This window comes from Mobula birostris, chromosome 7 (genome assembly GCF_030028105.1).
Source record: "Mobula birostris isolate sMobBir1 chromosome 7, sMobBir1.hap1, whole genome shotgun sequence".
NCBI classification, from domain to species: domain Eukaryota; kingdom Metazoa; phylum Chordata; class Chondrichthyes; order Myliobatiformes; family Myliobatidae; genus Mobula; species Mobula birostris.
Genome location: NC_092376.1, coordinates 128433960 through 128450071, shown reverse-complemented (window position 1 = coordinate 128450071; position 16112 = coordinate 128433960). Strand labels below are relative to the sequence as shown.

General features: G+C 39.7%; 1 protein-coding gene across 6 annotated transcripts in view; it reads right to left on the bottom strand.

The window, feature by feature from the left end:
• Positions 1 to 16112, bottom strand: part of sh3pxd2b (SH3 and PX domains 2B) — a 318737-nt gene that overhangs the window by 116771 nt on the left and 185854 nt on the right. The gene's annotated exons all lie outside the window — the stretch shown is intronic.

The following is a 16112-nucleotide window of genomic DNA, read 5'->3' as shown; positions in this document are numbered from 1 at the left end:
GGCTTCTTCCACACCACCCCCCCTTCCTTTTCAGTCATATTGAAGGGTCTTGGGCTGAATGTTGACTGTTTATTCTTCTCCATAGATGCTGCCTGACCTGCTGAGTTCCTCTAGCATTTTGTATGTGTTTTTCTGGATTTCCAGCACCTACAGAGTCTCTTGCACTATATTATCACCTGGTAATATAGAACTTCCATTGTAATTTGCGCTTATTTGCTACTTCCAATATGACGAAATTACTCAAGATGTCTCCAAAAGTAGAGACAAAAATATTCCTGGTAAACCATAAACTGATCTTTTGATCTACACAACACCTCAATTACAAAGATCAATCCCTTTTACTTTCCTAATATCTACAGTTGCATGATCAGCTCATTTGTCGCTTAAATGCACACCATTATTGCCTCTAAACTCAATTATTTCTAAGCTCTCCTGGTTGACCTCCCACACCATTTAACCTTTCAATTTATACCCTTTCTTGTTTAGCACCAGGTCCTGCTCTCTCCACAGCAATCACCCTTCCTGGCCCACAGTGGCTCTTGGCTTCCCAACTCTCAAATTTAGACCACCAAGCCTTCTGTTTAAATTCCTGTAATGACTTGTCTGTTGGCGTCTTGTACCTCACAATTCCTGACAATTCCCCAAAAATCTGTACATAATCCTGGGCTCCTGCATATTCCTCTCTTCTTCCATCTAATCACCAGCAGCTGTAACTTTAGCTGTCCAGGTTGCATGTGATGGGATTCTTCCCTGAAGTTTTAATGTGACATCACACTCAGTGGTCAAGTTATTAGGAACAACTGTACACCTGCTCATTAATGCAAATATCTAATCAGCCAATAATGTGGCAGCAACTCAATGCATAAAAACATACACACATGGTCAAAAGATTCAGTTGTTCTTCAGACCAAACATCATGATGGGGAAGAAATGTAACTTTGACTGTGGAATGATTGTTGGTGCCTAATACATGGCTTGAGTATCTCAGAATCTACAGATGTCCTGGGATTTTCACACACAACAGTCTCTAGAGTTTACAGAGGATGGTGTGAAAAACAAAAAACATCCAGTGAGTGACAGGTCTGTGAGCAAACAAGCCTTGTTAATGAGAGACACACACAAAATGCTGGAGGAACTCAGCAGGCCAGGCAGTGTCTATAGAAAAGAGTATAGTTGATGTTTCGGGTCAAGACCCTTCATCGGGACTGGAGAAAAAAATATGCTTGGTCTTCTGAGTTCCTCCAGCATTTTGTGTGTGTTGCTTGGAAGTCCAGCACCGACAGATTCTCTTTTACTTGTTGATGAGAGGAGTCAAAGGAGAATGGCCAGACTAGTTCAAACTGAAAGGAAAGTGACAGTAACTCAAATCACCACACAATGAACTGACATGAACTGAGAATTGGATAACAGTGGGTAATTAAGGAGAGAGACTACCAAGCCATTTCCAGGTTGATCGTCTGTGACCAGTAGGATACAGCATTGCATCCTAACTTTTCAGAACCTGTGTCAACAGGCTAAGGAAATCAAAAGTCAAATATCTAAATTTTCAGATGATACAGAACTAAGTGGTATTACAAATAGGTAGGGGCTTCAGGGAGATATAGAAGAGCTAAGTGAGTTGAGCACATAGCTGTTGGAGTACAATGAGAAAAATGTGACAATATCCACTTAGTACACAAAACAAAAAAAGTACTTTTATTTAAACAGCAAGGTATTGGAAAGTGTTGTGCAAAGGAACCTAGGTGTCATTGTGCAGACGTCCCTGAGAGCCAATATACAAGTGCAGTGGGCATTTGTGACAGTAAATAGCATTTGAGCCTAGAAGTAAAGATGTCAGAAGGTGATTATGTAGGCTTTTGGTGAGATTACCCACATCTGTAGTAGAGTATTGTGTATAGGTCGATTAGACTGGTTCCTGCATTAATGGATTAGCTCCATGAGGAAAGACTGAGCAGTTTGGGCCTATATCCTTTACAGTTTAGGACAGTATGAAGAGATTTTGTTGAGACATGAAACATGAAAAATTCCCTTTGCACGTGACAGGGTAGACAGAGGAAGGCTGTTTCCCCTGACCAAAGTGGCTAGAACCAAGAATCAAGGTCCCAGAATAAGGAGTAACCCATTTAAGATGGTTCAGGAAAAAATTCATTCACTCAGAAGGTGGCGATCCTTTACAATGCACTATGCCAGATGACTGTGGAGTCTCAGGCATCATATTTGTTCTAAATACTGAAGTGTAAATATCTAGATTTTCGATGGTATTATAGGTAATGGGCTAGTGCAGAAACATAATGCTGGTGTGTTTCCTCTATTCCTAAAATTGCTCTTTGCAATTCAGCAGTTTCATGAAACACCACATGTATTAAAGTACAACAAAAGTGCACATTGTTGTTTTGTTGAGACCTCTGCAGCCTCATTGGCATCAGAATTGTTGCTGCATGAACTCCATGGCTTAATGACCACTAAAGGGAACACTGACAGTAATGAGCAATTCTCTATCCTTTCATTCCTAACTCCACCATAAAGAAAGCAGTGGGGTGCAATTCAGAGATGATGGAGACTTCAGCCCTAGCTGGTTGAACAGTCCCTGGATGATTTGTCACAGAACCAAATTTCAGATCAGTGATTCACTGTGTTCAACAGTCAATATAGCTTGGTATCTCATGCAGCTGTGAGCAGCACATCACAGTAACGCTCCAAAGCAGCATGCGAGCAAAATTATGATTGGAAGTGCTGACCTTGTGAGAAACAATGGGAGAACACGGCAATAACTGACCAAATGTTATGCTTCCCCAATTTGCCAGCCAAACCGCAGCTGCATTTAATTCTTCTATTTACCTCACAGGCTTCTTCAGCCACAGATTCAGGGAGTGACTTGCTGGAGAGTCTCACGGAGTGTGGGCAGTCTCTGTTCAACTTGAAAGTGATCCTATCTCTGACTGTATACTTCGTTCTTTCTGTGTGCTTTTTCTCTCCTATGGATTGTGTTTGCTTTTCTTTATATTTTTAAAGCTCTTTGCAGAATCCGTGATTCCACTGATTTTGATCTGGAGCAGCTGCCTCCCAGTTTTCCATGCATCCGGCATCATATGGTCTTTCATATTGATGTCTATGAAGTTCCAGTGATGGATCTCAATTAGCATTTCCCACAGGCAACTTCTTAGTAGTGAGCATCATTAGGAATTCTCCTCTCATTCGTCTGGTGAATATACCTAAGTTATTGAATTTGACATTGCCCATGTGACAGTATGGCCATGATAGGAGTCTAGGCACAGTTCAGGATAACAGAATTTGTAACTGTTCTTCTGAGACATGTTCAGGGTCTGTGGTAGGCAGTGTGATATGGAAGGTGTTTTGTCTCCTCTCTTAATTAGAGTATAAAGTTCAGGGGTCACTGCAGTAAAGCAATGACAAAGGGGCTTTATACACAAAGATTTTTGAGTCCAGCTTTCTATTCTTTTTGTATTCAGTGTTGAAATAAACATGAGTTCTCCAGCTTTATCCCCTTACAGACATAGAAGCAATTTCCACCTGTATGAACTTAAATCTCCTATCTTGGAGATTATCAATCTCTTTCTGAACCAGTGAGAAAATTCGCAATAACTGACATGATCAGGTACTTTATAAGAGAAAGTACTTTTAATGGGGCCCTCAGTTGGCCAGGGCAGTAAGCTGTTGCCCATGCAGCAAGCTCCCCCTCTTCACGCAGTTGATGAATCCAAAAGTACGGCAGAGACTGATACAGTTTACACCTGTGGCATCACAGGAATGCCAGTCAGGACTGTCTTAGGGAATCTAGCTCCAGATTTTGTCTCTGGTTTATTCCCAAAGCCTTCCCCATGAGTGGGTATAGCTGCAAGACAGCAGAGATTTGAGAACAGAGCTTTTCTCCTCCAAAAAAATAGTGCTTTTATTCTAATAGAATCTCAACAGTATAAAATGGCTCAGGTACTAAAATAACATTGCAATTAAACAACCAGGTTGGCCCATCAGGCAATCTCATTACTCCAAGGACTTTCCCTGTAACTGATTGATCAGAAGTTCCTACCTGCTACAAAATGGCAACAATCATTGCAGTGCTCAAGAAGAGCAGGGTTAGCTGCCTTAATGACTATCATCCAGTTGCACTCACATCTACAGTGATGAAGGGCTTTGAGAGGTTTGTTATGGCCAAAATCAACTCTGGCCTAAGCAAGGATCTGGACTGACTGCAATTTGTCTATTGCCACTATAAGTCTACAGTGGATACAATCTCATTGGCTCCACACAGCCTTGGATCACCTGGAAAATGTTAATATTTATGATAGGCTGCTATTTATTGACTACAGCTCATCACTTAATAAAATCACTCCTACAGTTCTGGTCAAAAAGCTCCAAAACCTGCCTCTGTAACTGGATCCTCGACTTCCTCTCCGGAAGACTATGTCTGTGCAGATCATAAGTAATCAGAATCAGATCAAATAACATCTCCACCTAGCTGATAATCAACATTAGCACACCTCAAGGATCTGAAGTTATGTACTCTCTTTTACATCCTTGACTGTGTGGCTAGCTAGGCACAGCTCAAATGCCATCTATAAGTTTCCTGATGGCACAACTGAACTAGCACCAATGAACAATGCGACCAACAGCAACGTTCATGAAGCGACTTCTTTTACTACTTCTTCTTTCAGATACAATTCTACTACTAAGCTGTGTGCAACTGGAGCCTGTGATATACATTTCAATGGCATGTTTTAGGGTCAATTGAGCGATCTGGCACTCTGCTGTCTCTGTGGGGGTTTGGTAAGGTTTGGAGTGCCCTGAGCAGCCTGGAGGCCAAGAAGCCTAGAGAACGGGCACAAGTCCATGATCGACTCAATTTTTCACCGATCTTGCTGATTAAGGTGTTGAGCAAGATTGATATAAACAAGGACGAGAGCGAAAGGTGAGCGGGTATTCAGTGCTGTCTATCTCTGACTGGACTCTCTCTCTTTCCCCTGCACTTGCCGCTGCCGGAGGATGGTGCTGGAATCTTGGATCTTGGGCAAGGTTTCAAACCAATCTTCCGTCCGTTGACTCACTTTACACCACATGCTGTCGGAGCAGTGCTGCCAGGATAATCAAGGACACGACCCACCCAGCCAACACATTTTTTGTCCCTCTTCCCTCCGGGAGAAGGCTCAGGAGCTTGAAGACTCATACGGCCAGATTTAGGAACAGCTTCTTTCCAACCGTGATAAGACTGCTGAACGGATCCTGACCCGGATCTGGGCTGTACCCTCCAAATATCCAGACCTGCCTCTCGGTTTTTTTGCACTACCTTACTTCCCATTTTTCTATTTTCTACTTATGATTTATAATTTAATTTTTTAATATTTACTAATATTAACTATTTTTAATATCTTTAATATTTAATATTTGTAATACAGGGAGTGTGAAGCGCAGAATCAAATATTGCTGTGATGATTGTACATTCTAGAACCAATTGTTTGGCGACAATAAAGTATAAAGTATAAGGTTTTAATCGATGCAGCTTGTGGTTTGGACTCTACAGTTCATGTTATATATCTTTCTGGTTTCTCCTTTTTTATTGCTACTTTGTGCAATTTTAATCGGGCAGACAGGCATAACAAATGACACAGCACTAAGTTGAAGTGAATTGAAGATTCCAAGTCTACTTCAAGGACTCTTTGGTTTACTGTATTATAGTATGTAGGTTTTTCACTTGCTTTTTTGCTGTTTAGGCAATTTTTTTCCTTTTTTTTTTGAGTTTTGAATGTTTGATGTTTTCTTTAAACGGGTTCATGGCATTTCTTTGTTTTGTGGCTATCGGGGGAAGATGAATTTCAGGGCTGTATACTGCATGCACATCGATAATAAATGTACTTTGAATCTTTGAAAATAGTCGGCAGAATTTCAGATGGTGACGCAAAGGCATGGAGGAGCGCGATCAGCTGGTTGAGTGATGTTGTAGCACAACCTCGCACTCAACATCAGTAAGTCCAAAGAACTGATTGTGGACTTCAGAAAGGGTAAAACATGGGAACACACACCAGTCCTCACCTAGGGATCAGAAGTGGAAAGAGTGAGTAATTTCACCTTTCTGGGTGTGAACATTTCTGAGCATCTACCCTGGGCCCAACATATTGATGCAGTTACAACGAAGGCATGGCAGAGGCTATATTTCATTAGGAGATTTGGTATGTCACCAAAGACATTCACAAATTTCTACAGATGTACTGTGGAGACCATTATAATTGGCTGCATCACCATCTAGTATGCGAGGGCACTGCACAGAATGGAAATAAGCTGTGGAAAGTGGTGAACTCAGTTAGTTCCATCATGGGGCACTAGCCTCTCCAACAGCCAGGTCATCTTCAAGGAATGATGCCTCAAAAAGGAAGCATTTGTCACTGTACACCCCCCCCCCCCATCACTGATGGCATGCCCACTTCTCATTGCTTACATCAGTGAGAGTGTGCAGGAGCCTGAAGGCACACATTCAATGATTCAGGAACAGCTTCTTCTCCTCTGCCATCCAATTACATAATGGACATTGAACCCATGAACACTACCTCACTACTTTTATTGTAGTACTTATTTAATTTTAACTTCTTAATATATATATTTACTGTAAATCACAGATGTTTTTATTATTATGTTTGCATTGTACTGCTGTTGCATAGCAACAAATTTCATGACCTATGCCAGTGATATTAAACCTGATTCTAATTCTGGTTCTGAGTATGGTGGAAAGAGGTGGCATGGGTCCATTGAAAGCACGTTTTATTGATGATGAAATAAGTTGTTTTGCTGCAAAATGGTGATTCATCAACATTTTGACTAAAGACACATTCAATAAAAGAATTAGGTAATTTGGTTGGGATCATGAAATAAAAGCACCAATATTTGTGAAAACTGGAACCTGAATCATGAATGATGCTGAATTTTTGCCAAAATATTGTGGCCGGCAATAACTGAGGTTGTTTATCTCATTTGGATATGCTAGACACAAGTGAAAGTATGTATAAACATCCATGGCCCATGGAGAGCCAGGATTCTGCTTTCAGACCCTCACTACGAATGAAGATTCAAGTTGGCATCATCAAACCTTCTATTCTCCTCTATTAGACAGAGCCTTAATTCACTCTGGGCGTATCATGTAAAGAATTGCAATCGTGATTCTGTTTTGGAGGACGGTGGCACTCAAAAAGTCCGAATCCATCATTAAGGACTTTGCATCACACAGGATAATCCCTCTTCTCATTGCTACCATCAAGGAGGTGGTACAGAAGCCTGAAGACACACACTCAGTGATTTAGGAACAGCTTCTTTCCCTCTGCCATCAGATTTCTGAATGAACATAGAACCCACGAACACTAACTACATCACTACTTAATTTTTGCTCTACCTACTTAACTTTTCTTTATATACAGTGGTGCTGGAAAGTTTGTGAACCCTGTAGAATTTCCTCTATTTCTGCATAAATATGACCTAAAAAGTGATCAGATCTTCACGTTTAAGTCCTAAAACTAGTTAAAAAGAACCCAATTAAATAAATAACACTAAGAACATTATACTTGCTCTTGCTTTAGGTTACAGGTTTTATTACCATGTACTGCTGCCACATAACAACAAATTTCACTACATACGCCGGTGAAATTCTGATTCTGATTCTGTTCTCACATTCCACCCAATTAATCTGCAGCTTCCTCAAAGAGGTGATTGGTATTGAACAGTCCAGTTACATACTCCCAGGGAGTTGACTTCACTGACTCCAGTACAGTAACCCAGAGGTTCTTCCCCTGGGTTGCTGAGGGGGCAATCTGTCATGTTTCGATTACTTGCAATATTTCTTACTGGAACATGTACAAGTATGCATGCTTCAGCTGAATTACAAAGAAACTTTCAGTTGAGTTAAATAACAGAGGGTGATAGGTGGACTCTGATCTCTACACCAGCAGAGAAATCAATACTTCAGAAAGAATTTAGACAGAAAACTGGCCTTTTGCAGTATGAATTTAAGACAACCCTTATTCCCTTTGGCACAGAGCTGCTGCAAAGCACCAGACCAGATCCCCATCTGGGTATTCTATGCAACCTAACCATTTTGTATATTCAGTGTAGCACACAAAGGCTATTCAAGTCATAATCTAAATAGAAGATGGGAGCCTTTCAATAAAGTGAGCAGATATAGTTAGCTATGTATGCGTAGGCAATACCTCTTTGCTTTCTCGCATTTCTCTCTTAACTTTGAAAACTTCTTTCAAACCATTGATGTATCTCCATTGCCAGCTGCCCTAGCTGAACATCATTTTTTGTTTGACTGATCTTCTGAAAAGCAATTTCAGATTTTTTTTTCCACATTATAGTTAACACGGAGTTACTTTGCTGCTCACGTGGTGCTTAGAAAATGAAGTGTTGTTTGGAATGGAAGTTGAACACACCAAAGCTGAGCTAAGATTTGCAATTAAAAACTGGCCAAATTAATTAAAACTTTAACCATGATTTATTTTCTATATCACATGAAATAAAATTTAGTGGATCAAATTAAAACTTACACTTTAAAAGCAATATTATTACATATAAAAAAATCAGCACCACGCCCTCTTATTTGACTTTGTTGGCTTGATGTTAGAGAAACTTCCGGATACCAATGAAACACTCTGCTAAAACTTAAGTTTAGTCTACCAAGATAAAAAGGCCAATTGTAACCAACGACCTGCCTACAATCACCACGTAAGTGATAATCTGCTATTTATGGCCACCTTCTGCTCTTTGTGGCATCCGGAAATTCATTTGTGTTCTCAAACTAAATTAAGATTAGGATCCAGCTAAATTACTGGATCCTGATATGCGTGATTAAACTGAAAGACTTGTTAGGTTCTGCTGGGAATACTGGAAGCCCTCATCAAGAAGGTAGTAGGCCCTGAAGAAATTGGGGTGATGTCTGTTCCTTTGTATCCAAGTACAGTATTATAAAGGAGTCATAAAATTCTCACTTCTGTGTCCCTGCCATGGCCATGCGTAGCTCAGCTGTCTCAGAATCTATATTAACATCTCTTTGAAACTGCCAGCAATTGAAATAAGCTCATTCATTTATGATGTATGATGTGGATGATACAAAGATATGTATAGGCAAGGTATTATTGAGGTTGGAACTCTGCAGAAGGACTTGGACAGATTAGGGGAATGGGCAAAAAAGTGACAGATGAAATACAGCAGAGGAAAATGTACAGTCATGCACTTTGGTAGAAAGAGTATTTTCTAAATGGGAAGCAAATTCAGAAATTGGATGTGCAAAGAGAGCCGGGAGTTCTCATGCAGAATTCTCTAAGGATTAACTTGCAAGGCAATGATAGCATTCATTGTGAGAGGATTCGAATATAATAGAAAGGATGTAATGCTGAGACTTTATAAGATAATGTTCAGACTACATTTGCAGTATTGTGAGCTGTTTTGGGCCCTATATTGAAGAAAGAATATGCTGGAATTGGAAAGGGCCCAGAAGATATTTACAAGAAAGATCCAGGGAATGAAAGGGTTAAGGTGTGAGAAGCATTTGATGGTTCTGGGCCTTACTCGCTGGAGCTTGGAAGAATGTTAATAAGGGGATCAAAGGTTACAGGGAGAAGGCTGGAGAATGGGTTGCGGGAGAAAATAAGTCAGCCAGGATCGAATGGTGGGGTAAACTGGATGGACTAAATGGCCAAAGTCTCCTCCAATGTCTTATGGTCTTATGTGGAACAACTTTTAGAACCTTATGTTGTCCCAGTGAATTAACAGCCACTGAAGGCCTTCTCTGCGTGTACTCAGAGCTATTGTGTAGAAAATGCAGGACATCATATTTCTTACAGATAATCTGTTTTTGAAATGCTGAACAAGGAATTAATGTTAGCCTGGGTATAAGATATAACTTCCCTATTTTTTTTCAAAACTACATTTTAGGATCTTTTAGATCCTTCCACAAAGGCAGAAGGAGCCTTGATATTGAGATTTTCAATCTAAAATGTGGCATAATTGGAAGTGGAATACTCCTTTAGCGTTGCAGTGAATTTTTTGTGTTCCAAATACTGTGATTTGTGAGAGCTGGCACAACATACAAATGGATGTGAACCAAAACTTTTCCACAGAAAGGAAGAAAAATTGCAAGCAAGGGAATTCTGAAACCACAGAAAACAAACTAGAAAAACCTGAAAACAGTGACAGAAGAGTTAGATAGGAAAAGACTTGTGCAACAAAAATGCAGTGTGGATTTGTTGGCCTCTTTGGACTTTTCCTATGTTGTTTATTCTTCACAGTTCTATGTAATCCAATGGAAATGAAAGGCAGGTGCTTTATTATCTTGATAGTCTCCATTATTAATACTGGCTTTCACAAGATACAATGAGCCATCCACATCTGCCAGAGCATTAATCAATACAAGTTCCAATTATCGTTGAATGCTTGTCAAATGATCCCAAAACAATTTCTTTGGATTATCATTTATACTAATACTCAATACTAAAATGAACCACAATTACACATGATAATTTGTAGTGACTGCTTTTGAAAGTTACTCCCTTCTCCCTGTTCAGTGTCAAGAAGGATTTTGACCCAAAGTGTGAACTATATGGAATAGGTTTGTGACATCGTAACAAAATTGATATGCATATACTTTACAGCCAATACTTAAGATTGAAACAAGGGCACACAGCAGTGGAAATAGAACACTTTAAAAGCAGCAGAGATCAAAGTAAACCAGGGTTATGCCTTTGCCCATCTGAAGTCAACAAATGGACCACAAATAGCTCACTAAAATAAACATGAAACAGCATACATTAAGGTTTTACCACAGTTAAATTTCATGCTACCCCACATAAAAAGTAGATTGCACCTCTAAAAAAATTAACAGGAAGAAAGTGATCCCAAATGAACCTGGATTTGCTGAATGAACTGCAGCTAATTCATTAGTCACACTTCATTCAATTTCTGTTGTGTCAGGCAAAGTTCATTCATATGTTATAAACATCAGCACTCTACTAAGTCCAATAACTGGTTACCCTTCAGAGTACTCATTTTAGTATAAAGTTGCTTGAGTTACAGCATTTTTCAATGTAAATCAAAGGGATTTACCAGGCTCAGATCTACAAATGAATCCATCAGGGTATATCTATATACACCTCTATGGTCCATTTTCATAAAATGATACCTGCAACTTTTCCTCTGTAAAAATTCCGTACTTAGCTGACTTCAACATACCACCTAAACTTCCTCCAAAGCCTACTTAACCGTTTTATTTACTTAACAATGCACGAATTTCTGACCGACTTACGTCCTCTTGAATGAGGCCCTGTGTAGTACCAGGACCTTGAATGATACCTGCTCGTATGACTGGGTCAGAACAAGCCCCGCCATTAAACATCTGAAGCATCTAACTTGGCTAGCTTTGGCAGAATTTGGCAAGTTTCAATCAGATCCATACTTTGGACTCTATCAAGAATATGTGGGGATCTCATTGAAACCTTCCGAATGTTGAAAGGACTAGATAGGGTGGATGTGGAGAGGATGTTTCCTATTGTGGGGGTATCCAGAACTAAAAAATACAGCCTCAAAATTGAGGGTTAACCTTTTAGAACACAGGTAACAAGCAATTTTTTTTAGCCAGAGAGTAGTGAATCCGTGGAATGCTCTGCCACAGACAGTGGTGGAGGCCAGGTCCTCGGGTATACTTAAGGCGGAAGTTGATCATTTCCTGATTGGTCAGGGCATTAAAGAATATGACAAGAAGGCAAATGTATGGGGTTGAGTGGGATCTGAATGGTAGAGCAGTCTCAATGGGCTGAATGGCCTAATTCTCTTCCGCTGTCTTATGGTCCAAGTGATGGGTTATATTTCTTTTTCTAATTCTACATTCATTGCTTCCTGCAGGTTCATTCATGTGGGAATGTAAAAGCAAATGCAATTCATCCCCAGTAATAAGTGGTCAATATAAAAGGTTAGTGTCACAGCAGTATTTACCTTTGACCTGACCTTGGTCTGCACAACTTCTAGTTGTCTTCCTTTACAGCAGCCAACAAAAATAAAGTTCCTTTACTTTTAATTACTACATCTACCCCTGAACTTGTTCAGCCATTCATTTAATTCCTTTTACTTTCTCTGGATAAGATTCCCCCATTTCAGAGGTTATGATTTATACAAGATGGCAATCATAAATTTCACTTACATAGAAACCCAGCACAACAGAGGCCCTTGGGCCCACAATGCTATGCCAAACATGTACGTACTTTATAGAAATTACCTAGGGTTACCCATAGCCCTCTATTTTGCTAAGCTCCATGTTCCTATCCAGGAGTCTCTTAAAAGACCCTATTGTATCTGCCTCCACCACCGTTGCTGGCAGCCCATTCCACGCACTTACCACTCTCTGCGTAAAAAATTTACCCCTGACATCTCCTCTGTACCTTCTTCCAAGCATCTTAAAACTGTACCCTCTCGTGTTAGACATGGCCACACTGCTGAATTATTCAAACAATGCAATTATATCCATGGAGGATCTCAAAGGTGTGAGCAGCTTCTTCATTTGAAGACAGTGAACCAGAAATCCAAATCCAAACGTTTTTCTCAAATGCCGCCATAACAAAGCAAATCCATTTAAACAAAGTACACTTAAGGGAGTGAATCTACACAACAGAGTCCATGCAGAGAAAACCAAGAGAACAAAATACATTGACAACAAATTTCAAATAAGCATTAATGGTATTCTATTAATTTTAATTACTTTGGGTCCAATCTGAATGACCCTAGATGATTGCATGACTATCACACCGACAGGGAGACATCCGACAAGATATGGAGAAAAGTAAGAGATAAAAAGATAACCCAAAACTACATAAAATTTCAATAGACGAGGTAACATGCAGTTATATTAATTTAAAAATCTCTGGACTCAGGAAATGGACTAAATGGAATAAGAACTCTTGTAGGTTTTCAACATATCTCCTTTTTTGCAAAGTCAAGAAACTGCAATTTTTCAGTGCACTTAAAGTGGCCCTAAAAGTGCCAGTAAACTTATATCCAGAAAATTACCAGGATCCAATTCATATCTCTTAGGTGTTTTTTTTTAAGCAGTTACTTGGCATCTTTACACATCGCTACACTTCCTGTAGCTTTGATCACAGCATCAAATTGAGGGCATCAGAATGAATTATAAGAGTGGTAAGCTTTCATGATTGCAATTCCTTACATGATACACACAATGTGAATTAAGGCTGTCTAGTGTAGAGAATGGAAGGTTTGATGATGCCAACTTGAATTTTCATTCATAATGAGGGTCGGAAAGCAGAAACCTTGGGCCATGGATGTTTATACATACTTTCACTTGTGTCTGGCATATGCAAATGAGAAAAACAATCTCAGTAACAGCCGGCCACAATATTTTGGCAAAAATTCAGCATCATTTGTGATTCGGGTTCCAGTTTTCACAAAAATTGGTGCCTTTATTTCATTATTCCAACCAAATTACTTAATTCTTGTATTGAATGTGGCTTCAATCAAAATATTGATGAATCACCATTTTGCAGCAAAACAACTTATTTCATCATCAATAAAACGTGCTTTCAATGGACCCAGGCCACCTCTTTCCACCATTCTCAGAACCAGAATTAGAATCAGGTTTAATATCACTGGCATAGGTCATGAAATTTGTTGCTATGCAACAGCAGTACAATGCAAACATAATAATAAAAACATCTGTGATTTACAGTAAATATATATATTAAAAAGTTAAAATTAAATACGTAGTGCAAAAGAAGTAGTGAGGTAGTGTTCATGGCAGAGGGGAAGAAGCTGTTGCTGAGGCATTGAGTGTGGCTCTTGCCCGTCCTTGCTGACGGTAGCAAAGAGAAGCAGGCATTTCATGAGTGATGGGGGGGGTACACTGACGGATGCCACCTTTCTGCAGCATCATTCCTTAAAGATGGCCTGGCTGTTGGAGAGGCTAGTCCCCACAATGGAGCTGACTGAGTTCACAACTTTCTGCAGCTTATTTCGATCCTGTGCAGTGCCCTCCCATACTATATGGTGATGCAGGCAGTTAGAGTGGTCTCCACAGTACATCTGTAGAAATTTGTGAGTGTCTTTGGTGACATACCAGATCTCCTCAACCCCTAATGATATATACTCACTGCTGTGCCTTCTTTGTAACCACATCAAATATATGTTGGGCCCAGGATAGATCCTTTGAGATGTTAACACCCAGAAACTTGAAATTGCTCGCACTTTCCACTTCTGATCCCCTGATGAGGACTGGTGTATACTTCCTCATCCTCAATGCATTCTGGCATTGAATATACAGTAGTTTCTAAAAGGCAATCAGATGCTGGTGACCAACACAATGCAACCACATGCTGAGGGACACACTGATTTTTGGTGCATTCAACACAAAGGCTTTATAGAGAAGGACATGCTGCCATTGGACACTGAGGGCCTAGCCCCACGTAGCAGCTTCTCAAACACTTCATGGATGCATTGTTTAAGGGGGGTCATGAATAGTTTTGATGCATCAAGGGCAACAGTTTGAATTGATGGCATAATGCATGTAGAGAAAGGCACTTACTGCAAATATTGTTTATAACACATTTTTGCAATTAAAAAATCTTATCAACCAACGAGTCCTTTATTCAAGTAACACAGCATTTGACTGAATGGGAGGGCTTAACCTTAAAAAAGTGATGCTTAACAATATTCTGGATGAAGTCAGCTGTGATAATGTCCAAGAACTCGAATTCCAGTCATATGGATAATATTTAACACTGAAGTGTTTTTCCAAATCAAGTTTGCAGATTAGAGGATTTACAACCCTTTGAGTTAGACCCATAGATTGGAAATAAGCTTACCATTGAACATTTCCCAAGGCATGGCTTTCATCTCCCATTTATAAAATACATACCTTAATAAAGATATTTTGGCCATGTATGGAAACATGCATGCACAGCAACATAAGGATCATCGGTACAATTATGCAAGCCAGTGTTAATTCACCCTTCCTTCTAGACGAGCATTTCAAGTATAAATCTATCTCCTGCCACCTTTGTGACCTTGCTATTAAGAAACTGCTGAGATACACCAGACAGAGGAAGCACAGAATTGCATAAGGCTTTTACTGATGAATTTGAACAAAAAGCATGACATTGCATTACATTAATTGTCTGGACAGAGGGTGGAGGTGTAGTGCATTGAATACAAATCCAGTCCATTTCAAAGGACGTTCACTCAAAGTCATCTAAGGTACGTCTTGGCAGACTTTCTACACACTTCTGTAGTACTGGGTGATTCACTTCAAAGCATTTGTCCTTGGGCTATAATTTGCAGTGCACTTTCACAAGCCTATGTAGTTTTCAACATTTCTGGGAATCAAAATTCTGCATGCAAGCTAAGCCCACGACATAAATTATTAGTGCTCCTCAATGCAGTCAGGAGAGTAACAAAGCAATCAATTTTAAAGTGATTATCAACAAAAAGTACAAGCATTGAATCAGCACCACCAACAGAACACAGTAAACTTAATTTTCAAGAGTCATTTGGGACCAAACTGGTAGAGGACATGAAGAATTAACCCATGCTTATTTAAACTGATATTGTCCAATCACAAAATTGGTGCTGCCTGCTCACTATATGACTTCAGGATCTAACCAAACCTGTACATCTGTTTTGAAACACAAAACAAAAACTCAAATCCCAAGATGATGGAGATCTGAAATTAAAACAGGGAATACACAAAGTAGTCATCGGGTTGCATAGGCTCTGTGGAGTAAGAGAGTGGTAATATTTTAGGCAATTGAACTGTGGACTGTTTTAGCTTCCCACCACAGGATCCTCGTCCTTTGACAAGGGCTAAGCTTGCATAGTTGTGAGACAACGCAGCACATATATAATCACCAGGAAACACAAGCCATACTTTGTAATCTGTCCAAAGGTTCCCTAGAGTACTCAGGGCTGTTACTTATTTTTGCTGTAGGATGACAATGATCTGTTCCATCAGGCTGTTGGTGGCAGTATCAGACTCACTGTACATTTTACCCTCATCTCAGTATATTGCCTTTCAAGTCAGTACCAAGATATTCAAAAAGTTGATCTGCTGCATTTAATTT